Source organism: Lithobates pipiens, unplaced genomic scaffold, assembly GCF_037356315.1.
Source record: "Lithobates pipiens isolate NorthernLeopardFrog02 unplaced genomic scaffold, aLitPip1_a1.2 Scaffold_28, whole genome shotgun sequence".
Taxonomy (NCBI): Eukaryota; Metazoa; Chordata; class Amphibia; order Anura; family Ranidae; genus Lithobates; species Lithobates pipiens.
In genome coordinates, this window is record NW_027507789.1 from 9,293,826 (window position 1) to 9,313,593 (window position 19,768).

Sequence of the window (19,768 nt, forward strand, 5' to 3'; positions counted from 1 at the left end):
AATAGTATTTATTTAATTATTTTAATATTACTACTAATAATAAAATAATAATAATAATACTAATCTAAAAATAAATAATAATTTCATAAAAATAATACCAAAAAAACATTACTACTAATTATGTACCAAATCAATACTAATACTAATATAAAAATTATTATTATTATTATTATTAATAATAATAATATAAAAATATTAAAAAAATAGTAATAATATAATACAATAATAACATAAAAATATTAAGAATAATAATAATAATGATAATATAATATAAAAATAATAATAATATAAAAAAATAAAAATCTAATATTAATAACGAACAAATCAGCTTTCTGCCTCTTTATGGCAATTCCCATCTTGATGTGTATTCCATAGAGGTGAGTGATATAGAGGAGATAGAGAAATGCGTTGCACTCAAATTTCTCAACATGATAACCTGTGTTTGTAAACTGAATCATTTTATTGATCATTTTTCATTTATGAGCCTCCTAAATGTGTGTCAGATCTTGATACAATGTTACTGTCACACAGTTGCTCGCAGTATCCTCTGTCTGCGATCCTCCGTTGCCTGGAAGGACCATGGAGCTCGTCACAGTCCTGCCAATGCATGGAAGTAGATAAATTTTTCTTGAATTCTAGATACCCCAAAACCAAAAATCCCTATAAATCCCTATAACAGTATGAAGAGGTAGGAAGGTGACACTGGGATTATATTGGTAGGTTGACCCACATTCTGTGAAGTCCTGAAAATCTGGGACAACGCTGGCCAAGGTGTGACTTGACTTTGTACCATTTCATATGAGCTGATTGCAATGTATAAATCGAATCAATAACAAGAAAAATAATCTTCCATCCTAAACAGAACACTAAAATAATAAAATTGTAAGCTCTAAGGTGCAGGGCCCTCTGATTCCTCCTGTATTAAATTGTATTGTAATTGTACTGCCTGCCCTCATGTTGTAAAGCGCTGCGCAAACTGTTGGTGCTATATAAAGCCTGTTCAATAATAATATTATAATAATAATAATAATAATGTAAATTCTGTATAGTAATAATAATATTTTTTTTAAATAATATAAATCCTATATAATCATAATAATAATAATAATATAAATATCATATAATAGTAATAATAATAATAATAATAATAATAATAATAATATAAATCCTGCATTATAATAATAATAATCCTGTATAATAATAATAATAATAATAATATAAATCCTGTATTATAATAATAACAATAATAATAATAATATAAATCCTGAATAATAATAATAATAATATAAATCCTGTATTATTATAATAATCCTGTATAATAATAATAATAATAATATAAATGCTGTATAATAATAATTATAATATAAATCCTGAATAATAATAATACTAATAATAATAATATTAATGCTGTATTATTATAATAATCCTGTATAATAATAATATAAATGCTGTATAATAATAATAATAATAATAATAATAATATAAATCCTGAATTATGATAATAATAATAATAATAATAATATAAATCCTGTATAATAATAATAATAATCCTGTATTATAATAATAATAATAATAATAATAATAATAATAATAATATAAATAATAATGATAATATAAATCCTGTATTATAATAATAACAGTAATAATAATAATATAAATCCTGAATAATAATAATAATAATAATAATAATAATAATAATTATAATATAAATCCTGTATTATTATAATAATCCTGTATAATAATAATAATATAAATGCTGTATAATAATAATAATAATAATAATAATAATAATAATAATAATATAAATCCTGAATAATAATAATACTAATAATAATAATATAAATGCTGTATAATAATAATAATAATAATAATAATATAAATCCTGAATTATGATAATAATAATAATATAAATGCTGTATAATAATAATAATAATATAAATCCTGCATTATTATAATAATCCTGTATAATAATAATAATATAAATGCTGTATAATAATAATAATAATAATAATAATAATATAAATCCTGAATTATGATAATAATAATAATAATAATAATAATAATATAAATCCTGTATAATAATAATAATAATAATAATAATAATAATAATAATAATATAAATAAATAATAATAATAATAAAACAAATCAGGATCTGACCCAAAAACATTTCAGCTGATCCTAAAAACTGATAATAAAAAATCTCAATTTAAGTCTGTTTTTATGATGAAATCCTGATAGTCATGGTTTTATATTAAAATGCGTAAATGTGCGCAGCATTCATGTGTGTTGACAGCATCTGACCCATAGCAGTCCTCTGATTGGATAAACGAGCGTTAGCGTCCGGTAGCTGAATAAACGTAAAATTCGAAGGTGAATTCTGGATTTTCAATCTTTTTTCTGATTTTCCCAGATCTCCCCTGGATTTGCTGATTACTGGCGAACGTCGACCTGAAATCGCCAACGACATCTCTGCGATTTTCTTCGACGCTGCTGATCGACTCTGCAAACTTCAAAGTAGCGGTTTAATAGGCGTCGATCCTCCGGCAGTAATACGGCGCAAGATGATCCGAAGCATCCCTGGAAGTTCTCTCGATACGTATTTCTGGGAGTTTATTTTTATTGTCAGGGCTCTGGAAAAAAAAAAAAATCAAAAAAAATCAAGCAGCTGTCATAGGAGGAAGCGGGATCCGAGGATGTAACTATTAATGTATGTGTGTGTTATCAATTTCGAGGGCTGTCATTTTTTCCAGCCAGCCTCAACAAGCTTATGGTGCAGAAGGATCGCCTCTCAGAGCCCGGCTGTCCCCCCCCCCCTTTCATCACCACCCCCCCCCCCCACCCACTCCATCTCTTCTCTTCCCCATCTGTACTTTGCACTGAGCTCTCCCTCAATGAGCTGCTGAAAAGCTCCTGAGTCAGTTAGTCCCCCCCCCCACCTTTTTTTTCGCTGTCACTCAGCCCGCCCCCTTGGGCCTCCGATTGGCCCAGAGCCTTGCAGAGGGGCGTGCAGTGCCAGCTAGCTATTTAAAAGCACATGGCTGCTTTCAGATAGGCAGAGGATGTGAATGGGAGCGTGTTGATAGCAGGTCTAAAGGATTAGTGGGAGCTTGACAAAAAAAGAAAAAAAAAAAAAAAAAAAGAAAAAAAAAACCCTTTATTTATTTTTTTATTTTTTTCCTTTTGGATTTGCACTTCGAAACTTCACCTCCAAGCAAATGCCACTGGATCTTATTTCTCCTTTAAATGTTCCTTCAATGTCTCCTAGGTAAGTCCCTGATAATTTTCATTATTATTATTATTATTTTTATTTTATTTTTAATTTTTTTTTACATTTTTATTTTTATTTTATTTTTTTTATTTTTTGCTCTCATGCAATGCAATTCTGCACATGATGATACATTGATCGCTTAAATGTTTTTATTTTAATTTTTTTTATTGATTTTTGTCGTTGTCACTGAGCCCTCCCGGACAATGGTGGCGGTTGGCGGTGGCGGTGGTGGTGGCAGCCTCAGCTAAAAATATATATATAGGCTCAGCCGGTAACAGTTGGTCGGCCGGGGCGGCTCAGCATCTGTTTGTGCTCAGACTCACTTGCAGCAGCTGTTGGAACTTTTTAGGCAAAGAGTCAGGAGTTGGAATGTCTTAAAAGCAACATGAATCTCAATCAGCGTACAGTGTGCGGCGCTGACATCTGCGCTCCCTGCTTCTCTTTCTCTTCCTTTTTGCTTGCAAATGTTTTTTTTTTTTTTTTTTCCATGGATCATTCACCGCTCTGCTTTCCAAAAAAAGCGAGAGAGAGAAAGAGAGAGGAATGGTTGTCATGTCCTCAGCCTGCAGAACTGAAGTCAGGCGGAGACACTTCTGCAGGAAAGTTGCATCATACTCTGACAGTTCAGCCGGCGTCCGGTGCAGCCTCTGTCGGAAGCGCACCGCGGGGTTCATCTACTGCAAAAAAAATAAAAAATCAGGCTCGCTTCTGCAGAGAAAAAACAATCGGCTTTCAGGTTTTACGGCCAAAACTTACTTGAAGAAGCTGAAGTTAAAAGCTGATTGGCTGCACCAGATTCCGGTTCTCTTAAATCGACACAACCGGGTCTTGGTATGTCTGAAGCCCCCACCGTGCCGATGTCTGAACATCGGGGGGTTTTCCTTGGTCCGAATTCCAGCCGTTATTTTGTACACACCTGTAAAATAAATTCTAACTCATGCAACATTTAATCAAGAGGTGTGTTGCGTGCGCATGTGCATGCGCGCATACTCGCTTACGCGCATACGCGGCTTAAAAAAAGGCAAACCGGAGATTTTGTTTTTAAGGCTTAAAAAGGCAACGAAATCCGGAAGATGTACTTCTAGATGACGCTTGGAACTCGCCGCTGGTGTCGGCGGGCTCGTGCTGCAAGGCATCTGCCTCATCCCAGACAGCATGCAGCGCAGATTGCCGAACAGATGTCCTTGTTTTATTTTTAATATCGACCGCCGATTGATTTGTTTTATAATACGTGGGAGACAGAGTTTAAAAAAAAAAATGGAGCCGAGCTTTGCCGTTGTCTAGGGTGACAGTCACACGAGGGGGGGGGGGGGGAGGGGATTTGCATATAGTTCTTGTGCCCTTTAATCTTATCTTTTTGATAAAACTTTGTTTCATCTTTGCAATGGAAAGAGTGCGGAGAAGGCAAAGAGAGAAGTTGGGTGCTTTATAACGTTATAACGCAATGTATCAAATACTTGTACAACATAGTATACCAATTTATTATAAGATAGGATATAAAATAGTTCTATAGCATAGTATAGCAAATAATTATAGTGTAGTATATCAAATGATTGTGTACATAGTATAATAATGTATTATAACATAGTAACAAAGTAACTACGTAACAAAGTATTTTAACATTATATACCAATTGTTATGAAGTCCATCGTAACATTGTATATCAGTTGATATGATGTCCATTGTAACATTGTATATCAGTTGATATCACGTCCATTGTAACATTGTATATCAGTTGATATCACGTCCATTGTAACATTGTATATCAGTTGATATGAGGTCCATTGTAACATTGTATATCAGTTGATATCATGTCCATTGTAACATTGTATATCAGTTGATATCACGTCCATTGTAACATTGTATATCAGTTGATATCACGTCCATTGTAACATTGTATATCAGTTGATATCACGTCCATTGTAACATTGTATATCAGTTGATATGAGGTCCATTGTAACATTGTATATCAGTTGATATGAGGTCCATTGTAACATTGTATATCAGTTGATATGAGGTCCATTGTAACATTGTATATCAGTTGATATCACGTCCATTGTAACATTGTATATCAGTTGATATCACGTCCATTGTAACATTGTATATTAGTTGATATGAGGTCCATTGCAACATTGTATATCAGTTGATATCACGTCAATTGTAACATTGTATATCAGTTGATATGAGGTCCATCGTAACATTGTATATCAGTTGATATGATGTCCATCGTAACATTGTATATCAGTTGATATCACGTCCATTGTAACATTGTATATCAGTTGATATGAGGTCCATTGTAACATTGTATATCAGTTGATATCACGTCCATTGTAACATTGTATATCAGTTGATATGATGCCCATTGTAACATTGTATATCAGTTGATATGAGGTCCATTGTAACATTGTATATCAGTTGATATGAGGTCCATTGTAACATTGTATATCAGTTGATATGAGGTCCATTGTAACATTGTATATCAGTTGATATGAGGTCCATTGTAACATTGTATATCAGTGTATTATAACATAGTATCAGTCAATTAATATCAGGTGCACTTAAAACACAACATATCACAATGTATCACAACGTATCACAACGTATCACAACGTATCACAATGTAGTTCTTTTTGCCCAATTGGTGGCACCTGTAACAGAACGGGGCTGATTTCGGAAGGTGTTTCAGTTTAACTTGTTTTTTAAGTATTTGAGAAACGTCAAGAATTTCTGCTTCTTGAACCTTTATTCCATTTCTCAGCCGAGGGAGTTTTACACCCCGGGGGGCATCTGCTTCTGTTAGGATGAGTTATGAAGTTGTTTTTAAGTGCCAACACTTAGAAGGCACAGAACTGTCCCGGACTTGTAGCTCCTCCAACTTGTCATCGCTTGGCGGGCGAATGAGACATGAGGACGATCGGTCGATGTGCCGTGGCATACGAGTTGTTCTGGCTAGAAACGCACATGTCACTTGTCTCCGACAACAACCAGCGCACTTATTAAAAGTCGTAATTGGCCATTTCCACTTTGGGAGGTCGGGATGAGTTTGGCTCCTCTGACTTGACAGCTTGTGTCCTACAAAGGCTCGGTGTGTGGGCTCCCTCCGAAGACAATGGGTTATATAATATTAATAATAATAATAATAATAATGATGTCATCATGCTTGTGTCCAATAACAGATGTGGTTCTCTTCTCAGGACACAGGAGATAAGACCTTCACATGTGTTCTAGTATGGAGGTCAATGGACACTCATGAACTTTGGCCCTGTGGAAGCTTCTTCTGGGGGTTGATTTACTAAAACTTGAGAGTGCAAAATCTGGTGTAGCTCTGCATGGGAGCCAATCGGCTTCTAACTTCAGTTTGTTCAATGAAGCTTTAGCAAATAAAATCTGGAAGCTGATTGGCTTCTATGTAGAGCTGAACCAGATTTTGCACTCTCCAGTTTGAGTAAATCGACCCCTACTTCCTAGATTGGACGGACGGCTTCCTCAATTCTGTTTTGCATCTTGTAAAAGTTTTGTGTACCCAAAAAGATGATTGAGCTCCAACTAGGATCACCCCACCCCCCTTCCCCCAAAAACTGTAAAGTAATTTTAAGATGACAAACATGTAGCAAGGTGTCAGACCCCCCCCCCCCCATACACATCAAAGCCCTAAAAGTTGATAAACATGAAGGGCAAGAGCCTCCCCGCCCCCATACACTGCAAAGTGCCCATTCCTGCCCGTGATCTGATGGATGTTCTGTATTGGATGGATTGTTGTCTGCTATGTACTCTATGGATTGTATGTGTTGTACATATTGTATGAATTATATTTGTTGTATGGATTGTGAGTGTTGTACATATTGTATGTATTGTATATGTTGTATGGACTGTATGTGTTGTACGTATTGTATGTATTCTATATGTGTATGTGTTGTATATGTTGTATGGATTGTATGGATTGTATATGTTGTATGGATTGTATGGATTGTATATGTTGTATGGATTGTATGGATTGTATATGTTGTATGGATTGTATGTATTGTATATGTTGTATGGATTGTATATGTTGTATGTGAGTGCAGACGGTGTACAGGAGACTGGAGGAAGCAGCACAGTAGCGGTATAGCCCCAGCGTAGCAACATGTAGATGTGTGGCGTCATTTGGGGAATTGTCTCAGCCTCTCCGGAGCTGGCAGGTCTCTGGGATCATGGCTGGTTAGATAGAAGGATCATTATTATCGCTATAGAATCCTGCAAGTGCTGACTGAGCCAGATCTCTATATAATGACACACTGGATCTCTATATAATGACACACTGGATCTCTATATAATGACACACTGGATCTCTATATAATGATACACTGGATCTCTATATAATGACACACTGGATCTCTATATAATGACACACTGGATCTCTATATAATGACACACTGGATCTCTGTATAATGACACACTGGATCTCTATATAATGACACACTGGATCTCTATATAATGACACACTGGATCTCTGTATAATGACACACTGGATCTCTATATAATGACACACTGGATCTCTGTATAATGATACACTGGATCTCTATATAATGACACACTGGATCTCTATATAATGATACACTGGATCTCTATATAATGACACACTGGATCTCTATATAATGACACACTGGATCTCTATATAATGATACACTGGATCTCTATATAATGACACACTGGATCTCTATATAATGATACACTGGATCTCTATATAATGACACACTGGATCTCTATATAATTATACACTGGATCTCTATATAATGACAAACTGGATCTCTATATAATGACACACTGGATCTATTTATAATGACACACTGGATCTCTCTGTATAATGATACAATGGATCTCTTTATAATGATACAATGGTCTCTATATATAATGATACACTGGATCTCTTTATAATGATACACTGGATCTCTTTATAATGATACACTGGATCTCTTTATAATGATACAGTGGATCTCTATACAATTATACAGTGGATCTCTATATAATGATACAGTAGATATCTCTGTATAATGATACACTGAATCTCTTTATAATGATAAAATGGATCTCTATATATAATGTTACAGTGGATCTCTTTATAATGATACACTGGATCTCTATAATAGTTTTAAGGATTTCTGTATAATGATACACTGCATCCTTGTATAGTAATACAAATGATCCCTATATATTGATATGCAAGATATATATATATAGAGAGAGAGAGAGATGCAGGGCCTCTGTATAACGATACACTGTATCTCTATATAATATTACGCAGGATCTTTGTACATTGATATGTGAGATTCCTGTTTATTGATGTGTAACATCTCCATATACTGACATGGAGGATCTCTGTAGGATGATAGACGGGATCTCTCTGGTGGAGAACTTCTTGTAGAATTCCGGGGCAGTGTTGCTGGAATGGTCGCCCTTTAGCCCCTCCCCTCCCCCCCCCCCCCCCCCGACCATCACTTTCATCTCAGACTGACTTTAAGTAATAATTAAAAGTTTGAATACAGTTGAGTGTTTGGGGGTTTGGGAGATCCTGTTGTAGCGCCGACCTGCACCGCACTGGGTGATGGAACTTAATAGAAATAAACATGGAGTAGTGCAGGTTAATGACCAATGGCTGTTTCGGGGAATGGAGTAGTGCAGGTGGATGACCAATGGCTGTTTCGGGGAATGGAGTAGTGCAGGTGGATGACCAATGGCTGTTTCGGGGAATGGAGTAGTGCAGGTGGATGACCAATGGCTGTTTCGGGGAATGGAGTAGTGCAGGTGGATGACCAATGGCTGTTTCGGGGAATGGAGTAGTGCAGGTGGATGACCAATGGCTGTTTCGGGGAATGGAGTAGTGCAGGTGGATGACCAATGGCTGTTTCGGGGAATGGAGTAGTGCAGGTGGATGACCAATGGCTGTTTCGGGGAATGGAGTAGTGCAGGTGGATGACCAATGGCTGTTTCGGGGAATGGAGTAGTGCAGGTGGATGCTGATGATCCAATCAGGGGAGTCTGATTTGCAAAGTGCACAGCGTAGGAATCCGTGCGATCGTGATTCATGAACTGTAAGATTCTCTGTATGAATCCAGCAAGCCAATCAAAAACTGGCAATTTGTGACAGATATTTTCCATTACCGAAACCTTCTTGCAGTTGATCCGTGATATTTATATACCTGTGTGTATATATACATTTATTACCAGCATGCCCAAGGTGGTATAGGGCGATTGCTTTTCTGTCATCTTATGGCGATCTGTAGTTGGTAACATCCCGTAATAACCCAATCTCGTATAGCACTCAATGAACGCAGATTGTAGCTCTTTATCTGGTATGTCTGGACACCTGTGATCCCCAGAAATCACTACATGTGTCCATTCTCTATGTGGTCGCATCAAACGGAAGTATGACATACACTATATTACCTAAAGTATTGGGACGCCTGCCTTTACACACACATGATCTTTAATGACACCCCAGTCTTAGTCTGTAGGGTTCAATATTGAGTTGGCCCTTTGCAGATATAACAGCTTCAACTCTTCTGGGAAGGCCGTCCACAAGGTTTAGGAGGGTGTCTATGGGAATGTTTGACCATTCTTCCATAAAGACATGGATGAGCAAGTTTGGGGTGAAGGAATTTGACTGGCATGCACAGAATCCTGACCTCAACCCAATAGAACACCTTTGGGATGAATTAGAGCGGAGACTGCGAGCCAGGTCTTCTCATCCAACATCAGTGCCTGACCTCACAAATGCTCTTCTGGAAGAATGGTCAAACACTCCCATAGACACCCTCCTAAACCTTGCGGACGGCCTTCCCAGAAGAGGTGAAGCTGTTATAGCTGCAAAGGGCGGGGCCAACTCAATATTGAACCCTACGGACTGAGACTGGGATGTCATTAAAGTTCATGTGCGTGTGAAGGCCGCGTCCCAATACTTTTGGTAATATAGTGTATCATCATCCTGATCTGTAAAGTTCATCTAACAATCCAATTGTACGATTTCCTTCAGATCTTCCAACAACGTTATAGAGTAGGAGGGCCTTCCTGATGACGCATTGATAAGCGCACCTTAATCTGTATTCTTCCAATCCGCTTTAATAAAGAGTACCTTCACTTTTGCTGAGAAAACCCCTCCCCCTCTGGGTGATCTCTGTACATTGCGGGGATTGTAACAAACTTTGTTGCTGATTTCTACCTTTTGTTTTTTTTGAGGAAATAGCTGTGTGTTCCTCTGTGTCCATGTGCAGAGTAAATGTGAATGGGAGTGGCTTTTATTATTATCAACCAGCTGCTGCACCTGCTGGGCTCTAATAAGGAAAGTGGCAGGGTCTGCATCCCGTCAGATGTGATTTCCCTTTGGGAGTATCTCACTGAAAGTTTTTGTTGCAGGCGATGCCTAAAATCGGACTTGTATCTTAGTGCAGACCTCTGGGAAAACCAGTGAGCCAATCACTGCAGGAGATTACAAATCTTGGGGTGGGGGGATGGGAGGCTCTGTGTGCTATATTTTATATATGACATGAGCCCCTTTGCCATGCTTGGTGTGTGTAGGGCACTGAAATGAATGAGATGCGCTCTCCGTTATGTGCGACAGATCCTGACATCCTGGGATCCTGCGACACCGATCGATCGGCGGCTCACTGATCAAGAGACATTCTCGCCGACATTTATTCTTTTTAAAAATGAATTTTAAAACTTGTTTTGTTTTACTTTGTATCATAGTTACTGTTTTTATAATGTTATTTTATGCCTTATAAAAACCATTCGGCCTCAGTCTGGTCAGGATCACCATCAAGAGCAGCCAATCAAATCTGTCATTAGTCTGACAGCTGTAAACTGAGATCCGATTGACCGATAATCGGTTTTATGTAGCAAAGATTTGTTATTGTACTTATAAATAAAACTTTGTGATCTTTTTTTTTTTTTTTTTTTTAAACAATGAGGTCAGGACCAAATTTGAGATATCTGCCCAAAAGGTATTTCACTGTGCTGCCCCCGTGTGGCCGCACAGCTCCTTACACCTTCATCCAGCTGAGATTTTTTGTGGTATTTTTTTCTGATCATTTAAATGTGTCCGCGGCGCGGCTTATCAAATGATACATCGGATCGAATGATACATCTCGTAGGATGATACATCTCGTAGGATGATACATCTCGTAGGATGATAGATCTAATCAAATCATACATCATATCGAATAATATGTCTCATAGGATGATAGATCTGATCGAATGATACATCATATCAAACAACACATCTCATAGGATGATAGACCAAATGATACATCAGATCGAATGATACATATCATGGGCTGATAGATCTCATAGGATGATACATCTGATTAACTGATACATTGGATCGATTGATAGATCTCATAGGATGATACATCTAATCGAATGATACATCGGATCGAATGATAGGTCTCATAGGATGATAGATTTGATTTAAAGGGGCCCAAATATCTGCATTCCTTCTCCCGGGGGGGAAGAAGTGCAGTATGTATGTTGTGATTGTGGTGTCTCTTTTGGGAGACGTATTCTGAGGAATGAGGAAGATTACAATATCACATCGGAGTTTACAATAAACCTGAGAACACAAATGTCATATCGCAGATTTACCCCCCTTAGATGTGTTTTCTCTGTTACCACAGAGAGAAAATAAAACTCTCTCTCTGTGGGCTACAGGGCACCCCCATGTTCTAGAGATAAGGAAGGAAGAGTGTGTGTTGGGGGTGGGGGTGGGGTGGGGGGATGTTACCAGCTCACAGGATTTCTGGCAAGATTAATGTGTATTTTTTTTTCACTTTTTATAAAATGCTTATGAGGAGGAGGGGGGGGGAGAGAGCACAGCCTGCACCTCTTACCGGCTCTTTCCTCCTCTCCTTGCCTCTTCCAGCACTGGGCTGACTAAAGTAGTGATGCCTCTGTCACTACTCCTGTCAGCCTTATAGTAGAAGGAGCTTGCGGCGCCCCCATCCCTACGCTACACGCTTCTCCCAGGGCAGCCGCCCCTTCTGCGACCTTATGAGGGGGAGGGGGGAGAAGACAGCCTGCACCTCCTCCCGGCTCTCTCCTCCTCTCCTTGTCTCTTCCAGCACTGGGCTGACAGAAGTAGTGATGCTGCTATCACAACTCCTGTCAGCCTTATAGTAGAAAGAACCGGCCTTGCTCCACAGACAGCCCTATGCTGGATGTACACTTGGCTTTGATTTCTATCGAATTTCAATCTTTTGGTTGCTCAGATTTGAGGAATGATTTATATGGCGGGTGATGTTTCTGAACTATTTGATCTCTTGTAATTTAGTATTTATTGAATAAAAGTCACCCCAAAGACATGCAGGTAGGTTAATTGGCTTCTGTCCAAAATTGGCCCTAGTGTATGATTGTGGGCTCTTTGAGGGTAGGGACTGATGTGAGTGTGCAATGTACAGGGATAGGGACAATTGTAGACACTCAATCAGGTTGAACTGGATGGACTGGTGTCTTTATTCAACCTAACTAACTATGAAACTAAGTCGAAAGGATCCAGCGAAGGATTTGGGGTAGAGATCGCTTTCCAAGCAATGCACTCCATCCGTGCTAAAGATAAGATATTATTTTATTATTAATATAGAATTTTTTTTATTATTATAGATATTATTTTATTATTATTATTATAGATACTATTTTATTATTATAGATACTATTTTATTATTAATATAGATTTTTTTTATTATTATAGATACTATTTTATTATTATAGATATTATAGTTATTATTATTATTTTTTTGTTTTGTTTTTGTTTAGCTTTTTTATGTTTTTTTGATAGAGCATTTTGGAGCGGCGCCATTCATTTGAACGGGCCTCCCTCCACTCCAAAAAAGTTAATGTACCAAATCTTGCCACAGAGCCAGGAGCGTTTGCGGTTTTGCGATTTTTGCCGTGATTGTAGCAGGATTTATCGCTTGAAAATCACGGCGAAATCACTCCGCATTTGGGGTAGACATGCACGGTTCATTTTCGTTTGGATAAATTTTCATTTTTCGGAATGTATCCAAATTTCCGAATTAGAATAGTACCGAATTTAAACAAATCGAAAATAACAAAAAAAAAAAATTCAGGCGAAATTCTAATTCAAATCGTTCTCCAATTTCCAAAGAGAATAGAATAGAAAATAAAGGAATAGAATAGATTTTTTTTTCTATTCTATTTCTTTATTTTCTATTCTATCTTACTATGTTTGGAAATTGGAAAACGATTCGAATTCGAAAACTATTGTAAATTGATTCTAAAACTTTTCAAATCGATTCGAATTAGAAAAATTTGGATCGATTCAAAAACAAATAAACTAGACAAATTCCAAAAACTAATTACCATATACCCCCAATGACCATGCCCACATTTAGTCATACCCACACAACCACGCCCCCATTTTTAACATGCACTCAAACAATTGGTCACAAACTTTTTGGAACAAGAGTCTGACATTCAAGATATATAGACAAAATAAGCAGATAAGTAGATATGAGGCACCAAGATATGGACGCCTGGTTTGGAGGGACGCCTTAACGATAGCCAGGAGAAAAATTCTGTGCTTCAGTTTGCAGAATGTTCAAATGTCAATAAAGTTTTTGAAGCTAAAGGGCCCAAGAACATCACTGGGGCTCTAATGACGCCATTTTTGAATTTCCACTTGAGCGGTGTGATGGGTTGGAGCCTGAGTACTCCAAACTCCATGGTGTCCAGTTCCTGGGGACAAATCCAGGGACGCTAGTCTGCTGGGAACAGACCCCTCAAAACGTGAACTGTCCCTGAAAAACGGAGACAGGTGGAAACCTTACTATATGTAAACTTAAGTTATTGACCTAAATGTCTCTGTGCCCCCTTTCCCAGAGTGCTCAATACGCAAATTTAAACCTAGAGCTCCAAACACATTCCCTCCCTTGCCCACTCTGTGGGATTCATGAGGCCCAATGATTTGCCTGGTGGGATGGGTAGTGGTGCTATAGCGCTATCTTAAGAGCTTAAAGTTGTGGTCTTCTAATTTCATGCCCTAGGTTAGGAGATCCCATGGCGTTCAGGCAGACAACTTAAGATAATGCAAAGCCACCACTCGATATCTTTTGGCTTAATGGTATCATGAGGCCCATAGATTTTCAGGATGGGATGGGTAGTGCCGCTATAGCTCCATCTTAAGAGCTTAAAGCTGTGGTCTTCTAATTCCGTGTCCAGGGTTGAGGTGATCCCATGGCATTCAGGCAGACAGCCTAAGGCACCACTCAATATCTTTGGGCTCAATGATTTGCCTGGTGGGATAGGTATTTCTGCTATAGCGCCATCTTAAAAATGGGAAATTATGGTCTTCTAATTCCAAGCCCTGGGTTGAGAGATCCCATGGTGTTCAGGCAGACAACTTAAGGAACTGTAATGCAAAGGTACCACTTGATATCTTTGGTCTTAATGGGTTTATGAGGCCCAGTGATTTGCAGGATGGGATGGGTAGTGCCGCTATAGCTCCATCTTAAGAGCTTAAAGCTGTGGTCTTCTAATTCCATGTCCAGGGTTGAGGTGATCCCATGGCATTCAGGCAGACAGCCTAAGGCACCACTCGATATCTTTGGGCTTAATGGTATCATAAGGTCCAATGATTTGCCTGGTGGGATAGGTATTTCTGCTATAGCGCCATCTTAAAAATGGGAAGTTGTGGTCTTCTAATTCCAAGCCCTGGGTGGAGAGATCCCATGGTGTTCAGGCAGACAACTTAAGGAACTGTAATGCAAAGGTACCACTTGATATGTTTTGGCTTCATGGGTTTATGAGGCCCAGTGATTTGCAGGATATGATGGGTAGTGCCGCTATAGCTCCATCTTAAGAGCTTAAAGCTGTGGTCTTCTAATTCCGTGTCCAGGGTTGAGGTGATCCCATGGCATTCAGGGGGACAGCCTAAGGCACCACTCGATATCTTTGGGCTTAATGGTATCATGAGGCCCAATGATTTGCCTGGTGGGATAGGTATTTCTGCTATAGTACCTTCTTAAGAATGTGAAGTTGTGGTCTTCTAATTCCAAGCCCTGGGTGGAGAGATCCCATGGTGTTCAGGCAGACAACTTAAGGAACTGTAATGCAAAGGTACCACTTGATATCTTTGGTCTTAATGGGTTTATGAGGCCCAGTGATTTGCAGGATGGGATGGGTAGTACTGCTATAGCTCCATCTTAAGAGCATAAAGTTGTGGTCTTCTAATTCCGTGTCCAGGGTTGAGGTGATCCCATGGCATTCAGGGGGACAGCCTAAGGCACCACTTGATATCTTTGGGCTTAATGGTATCATGAGGCCCAATGATTTGCCCGGTTAGATAGGTATTTCTGCTATAGCGCCTTCTTAAGAATGTGAAGTTGTGGTCTTCTAATTCCAAGCCCTGGGTTGAGAGATCCCATGGTGTTCAGGCAGACAACTTAAGATAATGCAAAGCCACCACTCGATATCTTTTGGCTTAATGGTATCATGAGGTCCAATGATTTGCCTGGTGGGATAGGTATTTCTGCTATAGCGCCATCTTAAAAATGTGAAGTTGTGGTCTTCTAATTCCAAGCCCTGGGTGGAGAGATCCCATGGTGTTCAGGCAGACAACTTAAGGAACTGTAATGCAAAGGTACCACTTGATATGTTTGGGCTTCATGGGTTTATGAGGCCCAGTGATTTGCAGGATGGGATGGGTAGTGCCGCTATAGCTCCATCTTAAGAGCTTAAAGTTGTGGTCTTCTAATTCCGTGTCCAGGGTTGAGGTGATCCCATGGCATTCAGGCGGACAGCCTAAGGCACCACTTGATATCTTTGGGCTTAATGGTATCATGAGGCCCAATGATTTGCCTGGTTAGATAGGTATTTCTGCTATAGCGCCTTCTTAAGAATGTGAAGTTGTGGTCTTCTAATTCCAAGCCCTGGGTGGAGAGATCCCATGGTGTTCAGGCAGACAACTTAAGATAATGCAAAGCCACCACTCAATATATTTTGGCTTAATGGTATCATGAGGCCCATAGATTTTCAGGATGGGATGGGTAGTGCTGCTATAGCTCCATCTTAAGAGCTTAAAGTTGTGGTCTTCTAATTTCATGCCCTAGGTTAGGAGACCCCATGGCGTTCAGGCAGACAACTTAAGATAATGCAAAGCCACCACTCAATATCTTTTGGCTTAATGGTATCATGAGGCCCATAGATTTTCAGGATGGGATGGGTAGTGCCGCTATAGCTCCATCTTAAGAGCTTAAAGCTGTGGTCTTCTAATTCCATGTCCAGGGTTGAGGTGATCCCATGGAATTCAGGCGGACAGCCTAAGGCACCACTCGATATCTTTGGGCTTAATGGTATCATGAGGCCCAATGATTTGCCTGGTGGGATAGGTATTTCTGCTATAGCGCCATCTTAAAAATGTGAAGTTGTGGTCTTCTAATTCCAAGCCCTGGGTGGAGAGATCCCATGGTGTTCAGGCAGACAACTTAAGGAACTGTAATGCAAAGGTACCACTTGATATGTTTTGGCTTCATGGGTTTATGAGGCCCAGTGATTTGCAGGATGGGATGGGTAGTGCTGCTATAGCTCCATCTTAAGAGCTTAAAGTTGTGGTCTTCTAATTCCGTGTCCAGGGTTGAAGTTATCCCATGGCATTCAGGGGGACAGCCTAAGGCACCACTCGATATCTTTGGGCTTAATGGTATCATGAGGCCCAATGATTTGCCTGGTGGCATAGGTATTTCTGCTATAGCGCCATCTTAAAAATGTGAAGTTGTGGTCTTCTAATTCCAAGCCCTGGGTGGAGAGATCCCATGGTGTTCAGGCAGACAACTTAAGGAACTGTAATGCAAAGGTACCACTTGATATGTTTTGGCTTCATGGGTTTATGAGGCCCAGTGATTTGCAGGATGGGATGGGTAGTGCTGCTATAGCTCCATCTTAAGAGCTTAAAGTTGTGGTCTTCTAATTCCGTGTCCAGGGTTGAAGTTATCCCATGGCATTCAGGGGGACAGCCTAAGGCACCACTCGATATCTTTGGGCTTAATGGTATCATGAGGCCCAATGATTTGCCTGGTGGGATAGGTATTTCTGCTATAGTGCCTTCTTAAGAATGTGAAGTTGTGGTCTTCTAATTCCAAGCCCTGGGTGGAGAGATCCCATGGTGTTCAGGCAGACAACTTAAGGAACTGTAATGCAAAGGTACCACTTGATATCTTTGGTCTTAATGGGTTTATGAGGCCCAGTGATTTGCAGGATGGGATGGGTAGTACTGCTATAGCTCCATCTTAAGAGCATAAAGTTGTGGTCTTCTAATTCCGTGTGCAGGGTTGAGGTGATCCCATGGCATTCAGGGGGACAGCCTAAGGCACCACTTGATATCTTTGGGCTTAATGGTATCATGAGGCCCAATGATTTGCCCGGTTAGATAGGTATTTCTGCTATAGCGCCTTCTTAAGAATGTGAAGTTGTGGTCTTCTAATTCCAAGCCCTGGGTTGAGAGATCCCATGGTGTTCAGGCAGACAACTTAAGATAATGCAAAGCCACCACTCGATATCTTTTGGCTTAATGGTATCATGAGGTCCAATGATTTGCCTGGTGGGATAGGTATTTCTGCTATAGCGCCATCTTAAAAATGTGAAGTTGTGGTCTTCTAATTCCAAGCCCTGGGTGGAGAGATCCCATGGTGTTCAGGCAGACAACTTAAGGAACTGTAATGCAAAGGTACCACTTGATATGTTTGGGCTTCATGGGTTTATGAGGCCCAGTGATTTGCAGGATGGGATGGGTAGTGCCGCTATAGCTCCATCTTAAGAGCTTAAAGTTGTGGTCTTCTAATTCCGTGTCCAGGGTTGAGGTGATCCCATGGCATTCAGGCGGACAGCCTAAGGCACCACTTGATATCTTTGGGCTTAATGGTATCATGAGGCCCAATGATTTGCCTGGTTAGATAGGTATTTCTGCTATAGCGCCTTCTTAAGAATGTGAAGTTGTGGTCTTCTAATTCCAAGCCCTGGGTGGAGAGATCCCATGGTGTTCAGGCAGACAACTTAAGATAATGCAAAGCCACCACTCAATATATTTTGGCTTAATGGTATCATGAGGCCCATAGATTTTCAGGATGGGATGGGCAGTGCTGCTATAGCTCCATCTTAAGAGCTTAAAGTTGTGGTCTTCTAATTTCATGCCCTAGGTTAGGAGACCCCATGGCGTTCAGGCAGACAACTTAAGATAATGCAAAGCCACCACTCAATATCTTTTGGCTTAATGGTATCATGAGGCCCATAGATTTTCAGGATGGGATGGGTAGTGCCGCTATAGCTCCATCTTAAGAGCTTAAAGCTGTGGTCTTCTAATTCCATGTCCAGGGTTGAGGTGATCCCATGGAATTCAGGCGGACAGCCTAAGGCACCACTCGATATCTTTGGGCTTAATGGTATCATGAGGCCCAATGATTTGCCTGGTGGGATAGGTATTTCTGCTATAGCGCCATCTTAAAAATGTGAAGTTGTGGTCTTCTAATTCCAAGCCCTGGGTGGAGAGATCCCATGGTGTTCAGGCAGACAACTTAAGGAACTGTAATGCAAAGGTACCACTTGATATGTTTTGGCTTCATGGGTTTATGAGGCCCAGTGATTTGCAGGATGGGATGGGTAGTGCTGCTATAGCTCCATCTTAAGAGCTTAAAGTTGTGGTCTTCTAATTCCGTGTCCAGGGTTGAAGTTATCCCATGGCATTCAGGGGGACAGCCTAAGGCACCACTCGATATCTTTGGGCTTGATGGTATCATGAGGCCCAATGATTTGCCTGGTGGCATAGGTATTTCTGCTATAGCGCCATCTTAAAAATGTGAAGTTGTGGTCTTCTAATTCCAAGCCCTGGGTGGAGAGATCCCATGGTGTTCAGGCAGACAACTTAAGGAACTGTAATGCAAAGGTACCACTTGATATGTTTTGGCTTCATGGGTTTATGAGGCCCAGTGATTTGCAGGATGGGATGGGTAGTGCTGCTATAGCTCCATCTTAAGAGCTTAAAGTTGTGGTCTTCTAATTCCGTGTCCAGGGTTGAGGTGATCCCATGGCATTCAGGCAGACAGCCTAAGGCACCACTCGATATCTTTGGGCTTAATGGTATCATGAGGCCCAATGATTTGCCTGGTGGCATAGGTATTTCTGCTATAGCGCCTTCTTAAGAATGTAAAGTTGTGGTCTTCTAATTCCAAGCCCTGGTTTAAGAGATCCCATGGTGTTCAGGCAGACAACTTAAGATAATGCAAAGCCACCACTCGATATATTTTGGCTTAATGGTATCATGAGGCCCATAGATTTTCAGGATGGGATGGGTAGTGCTGCTATAGCTCCATCTTAAGAGCTTAAAGTTGTGGTCTTCTAATTCCGTGTCCAGTGTTGAGGTGATCCCATGGCATTCAGGCAGACAGCCTAAGGCACCACCCGATATCTTTGGGCTATTTCTAGTCTGGTAGATTGCCACCTCAAGACTCTTTTTATATTGA

At 39.6% G+C, this 19,768-nt stretch overlaps 1 protein-coding gene across 1 annotated transcript in view; it reads left to right on the forward strand.

The window, feature by feature from the left end:
- The first annotated feature begins 3,067 nt into the window (after positions 1-3,067).
- The window catches only part of KCNJ2 (potassium inwardly rectifying channel subfamily J member 2), a 44,866-nt gene continuing 28,165 nt past the window's right edge, over positions 3,068-19,768 (forward strand). Inside the window, exon 1 of the mRNA XM_077458674.1 lies at positions 3,068-3,266. The gene's annotated coding sequence lies outside the window, so the exon portion shown is untranslated. The remainder of the gene's footprint in view (positions 3,267-19,768) is intronic.